Consider the following 5,174-nt stretch of genomic DNA (forward strand, 5'->3'; position numbering starts at 1 on the left):
TCCCAGAAAATGTACAAAGATCTCCTGACAGGAAACGTTACGTTTAGAAAATGTTCTGTTACACGTGGAGTAGAATGAAGCTCAGCGTTTTCATACAGAAAACCTGCATGCTGTTAAAAAAGAGGAACACTTTGGGATGATGCCCTCTGTGATGATGATGATGTGCAGACAGTCCATGGATGCACGTTGGTGCTTCAGACCTACAGATGTTAGTGTTGTGCATTCTCACAGGTGTCACCCGATCACCACAGACGACAGAAAACGCAGGGCGACCTTTAAAATGTCCAAAGTCGTGGCAGTGCTTCCCTTCAGGCCTATCCCCACCGGCTCCCGTGCTCCTTCAGCATGCTGTAGGGCCCGCAGAAGTACCCAGAGGAGGATGAGGAGCAGGACGGGCCCAGGCCTCCCAGCTGCCGGATGGACTTGCACATGGGGCAGGGGTACTCGGACAGGCCTTCGATGTCCTCGAAGGCCAGGTTGACGATCTGGTCGCAGCAGGGGTCACAGTAGAGGTGGCCGCAGGAGAGGCGCTTCAGGCGGGCCTCGTAGGTGATGCAGCACTGGCAGTGGGGCAGGTCGGGGCCCAGCGACAGGGAGCCAGTCAGGGAGCTGCTCTCCAAGCTGCCGGCCTGGCTGGAGCTCAGCTTAGTGGGAGACCTGAGAGGGAAGAGTTTATATTCCTCAGCTTTGGACTCTTTGCAGGACAAGATGAATAATTCAGTGAGTTTGTTTTGTTGTGATTTGTAAAACAAATCACTCCATGATATTTTTTAAAGCTCATATTTTTGTACATATGAGGAGTCTGCAGTATCAAAATGAATCTGTGTGAATCTGTGAAGCACACAGAACCACATATTCTCCGGATTATCTTTGCATCAGTGCTGGGATCAGGTTTTTCTTGGTGTGTAACAGAGAATAAAACAACAGGTCAAACCAGAAGTGGTGACAGCCAGGGTGGAGCTACAGGCACCGTTGTGCAACAATCTAAACTGTCTGATTGAACATGTCTGTCAGCAGGTCAGAGCTGCGGTCTGGTCTGATGTGTGAGTTGTGTAACAAAAAAAAAACAAAATGATGGAGAAAATGACCTGTTGTCATAACAACAGCGAATCATTTTAATCCACATCTGATGCTCAGACTGCGTCCTCTGTGAGGATGCATGTTGTAAAAAAAGGAAATATCTGATAGATAATCAATCACTGCTCACCTGGACGACGAGGAGTCTTTGAAGCAGTCGAAGCTGAGAGCTGCGAGGATCCTCCACAGCAGGTCCATGCCGGTTCCTCTCATGGTAAAACCCACAATTCATCGACCTGCTTCTCTCTGCTGAGCGTCATATTTTACAAAACGCGTCTCTTTAACAGAAAATCTGCGCCACCCGGCCGCCGTCCCTCTCTCTCTCTCTCTCTCTCTCTCTCTCTCTCCCACGTCTTATACTGACGACTGAAAAGGAAGAACCACCAACACCATCATCATCATCCTCATCATCCTCGTGCATTTGAAGGGAGGTAAACAAAGCGCTGCTTCCATTTCGTGCCTCAGAGTGCGCGCTTCTGTCGCTGCTCTTCCTCCTCTTCCTCCTCCGCAGCTGCAGAAAGAGGACGCGGAGAGGCGCAGCTGAGCTAGTTCCATCAATCACACACACACACACACACACACTAATGAGCCCACTGATGACGTTTAAAACACACACACACAACTACTAAATACGTTTTGAAATGTTTAAAAATAGGCCACATTTCTGTCTACTAGAATATTTTATTTAAATAAAATACTTCCGGTATCCAAAGGGGGGCGTGTCAGAAAAAAAAGATATAAATAAACAAATAAGTCAATAATTTATATACTTATATGTTATTTTTTTTCCTTTGCTAACATAAACATATGAATATTTACATAGGAAGTAGCTAAATTTAATTTCCCAAAAACGAATCTCGCTAGAAAGTTAAGAGAAGTCTCCAGATCTCGCGAGAGTTTGCAGCAGCGGTGCTGCGCCGATGCGGAAGTGCAGTTTCTCCGCCGCCCGGTGCTGGGCTTCCAAAGCTTTCGAATTCTAATCCTCCGCTTTAAGGAGAGCCGAGTTTATACATGTGTGAACACCTGAAGCAAATTAGTCTTTAACCAAGGAAAAATATTTAGTGTCTGAGACACAGCGAGAGAGAAAACCTCCTGACAAGTAAGCTAACCAGCTAGCAACAAGCTAAAAACAAACCCCCGCTGGCAGCTAGCTCATCCGGCGTTTTTATGTTTCCTCTGTGGATTAAAGTGGAAAATACTCCAGCTGTGGACTCTTGGCTCAGGTGGACACAGCTGCAGAATGAAACAGTGCGGTAAGACTTTCTTACTCTCTACTGATCCGATGACAAATACCTGGAATCCTAGCACATCATCAAAATAATTAACAGGAACAAAATTTCTATATAATAACTAAAACTCATGTGTTTAAGGCATCAGTTTCCTGGAAATGTGTAATAAATATGAACATATATAAACTGTATGTCAAGAATTTCCTGGACGTGAAGATTCTTCAGGTAACAGATTTATGTTTATGTGTTTACAAAGGAGTGAATTCACCACAATATGAACTTTTTTTTTTGCCTGATGAGTCCCAGCTGTGAGACCATGTGATCAAAACTGAACTTACTTATTGGTGCTGGATCGCGTAGGTGGGCGGGGCCTGCATGACACCGGAAGTAGGTGCTGCAGCTTGGTTTTAGGTGGTTTTTGATTGAAACATGAACATGATATACTACATGAAAGTAATTTTAGTTCAGCTGAAGGAGTCTTATTGGAGTCTGAACTCATAATAAGAAAATAAGAATGTGAAATTAGAAAAAAGACTTTAATCAATAATATGTGCCACCCAAACACCTCTTTGTTCCACACATTTTACAGGTAACACCTTCAGTTTTACAAAAATATATCAATTATATATATATTAATCCACCATATTTGTCTCTAAAATGTGATCTTTGTATCTGTATGTCTGTTTAGGAAGCATTTCCTGTTCTGCTCACCAGGGGGCGTCAGATATTTACTGTCAAACTAACCCTCCTTCAAAAGAATGATACCGTTTGTAATTTCATGCCCTGACAACATCCTCTGTACTGGAACTTAATGTTTGATCAGAAACAAAATGTAGCTGCTTAAAGGGACATTATTGGACATAAATTGTGTGTCATGACATGCATGAAGGGTTATTTTGTTGCTACAGAAAGTTAGTGGACAGCTGCAGACACACACAGGCTGCAGTATATTTTGGTGTGTGATGATGATGATCTGTTGTGTCAGATGTTCTGCTGCTGTGTCGCTCGCTTTTAAATCATTAATGCAAGCAAAGGTCAGACTACACATACAGGGATGTTACCATCACTTTATTGTCAGATTCTGTGGCTTCATGCAGCGTCATGGTAACCTTGAGCTATTGATTAACTCTCACTGTACAACCTGCTCAGCACCAAAGAGGAGAGAGACTGGTTAAAGCCAGGAAATGTCCTTAGAATTGATGCTAACATACGAAGACTGGCCTCAAAAGTGAGTCAATACTGTTAAAAAGCCTGATTTTACTGCAGAAAGAAACTGTCTAAGATTGGAAACATTCTGTTTATGTGGTCGCCTGGCCACCTTCAGCTTCACCTCTTTGCCTTTTGGAAACTTTAGAAGTTTGAGGGGCTGGGACGCTGCAAAGATGGTAACGATAACAGAAGGTTTGGCCATCCTTATTTACAGTTTATGTGATAAACTGAATCTAAATAAGACAGTCAAAGGAATAAAACATAATCTTCATCTCGTTTGAGACAACTTCAGACACTGGTTTAGTTTTCAGGTCCAACATGGTGGCGTTTGTGAGGTTTAAACTGGGTTTGACCCCAGTTTATGGAATTTTCTCCACACTCTGAAAATCAGTGTTTAGTCTTTAACTGACTATTTAATAAAAATATATTTTATTAAACCCATATTCACCGTAGAGAGATGTGCAGTGTACTTCCTGCAGACTGATTGTTTGTGATTGTTTGGTCAGTGTGCTGAAGCGTTCATCACCATTAATACGTCACTTTCTAATCTTCACACTGTATCACTATCAAGATGGAGGATGGAGGCTCTGCTGGCTGCAGATAGCAGCTGATCAATGACTGACTGAAGCAGACAATAGCAGCTGAATGAAAGGCTTCATCTGATCAGGATGCTCCAGAGGACAGCCAGCTGGCCTGGAGCCTGTTCACCTTCTGTTAACGTCATTGTACTGGAATTAGCTGCTGTTGCTTGTGAAATGTGGGATTTTATTTGAAATGTTTGCCTCATTAAGAACACCACCGCCCGCCTACCTCAGCTCCTTGTCTGTGTTTGTGTTAACCCAGGGTTTAGGGAGACTCTGACATGGCAGCGTTCAAGGACTTTCCACACACACTCAAAACAGCTCTACAGAAACCTGTGGAAGAGGCTGACGGATCCTCATATTTCTACGTTCTACGCAGCCAAGATGGCGACCTGTGAGGGGTTCGCTTTTTGACTCTTATTAGAACCTGGCTGCCATATTTGTCCGTCATGTCATGGCCACCTTTGTGTCATCAGTAGCACCTGCCTGCTCTGACATTCAGATCCAGATCCATCACTTTGACGTCTGTGTGTGTGTCTCTCTGTGTGTGTGTGTGCAGTGGTTGCTGTGATATTTGTAACAGCCTTGTTGGGGCATTAAGGATTCAGTTGAGTCCCACTGGGGGCATCCTTGTGTTTCTAACACAGCCAATTACAGGCACGAGCCCAGACACGTGCAAGGAGAGGCTTGCCTTGCACAGTTCATTGCACCATCCATCTGGGGCATATGGACCAGATGATGGTCTAACCGGGGCGCCTATAACACAAGCATGGAGAGCACGCTCTCCATCTGGCTGCACGCACAACTGTGCCCTGCTGATGTTTAACCCGGTGGAATCAGGGATGAGGAAAAAAAAAATCACCTCCTCCGGCTTCCCTTACATGCAAACCAGCAACCCCCCCCCCTCCAGTTTCTGGGAGGAATGGTGCGCTCTGGGAGAGGGATGGGAGTGGAGGAAGAGGAGGAGGAAGAGGAGGAGGGGTGGCGTCTCCATGCAAGAAGGATGCTGTGTAGTAAGTGAAGGGGCGGAGGAGGGGAGGGGAGCAGCGCAGCTCTCTGTTACTACGTCAGTGTACAT

This window comes from Parambassis ranga, chromosome 16 (genome assembly GCF_900634625.1).
Source record: "Parambassis ranga chromosome 16, fParRan2.1, whole genome shotgun sequence".
NCBI lineage: Eukaryota > Metazoa > Chordata > Actinopteri > Ambassidae > Parambassis > Parambassis ranga.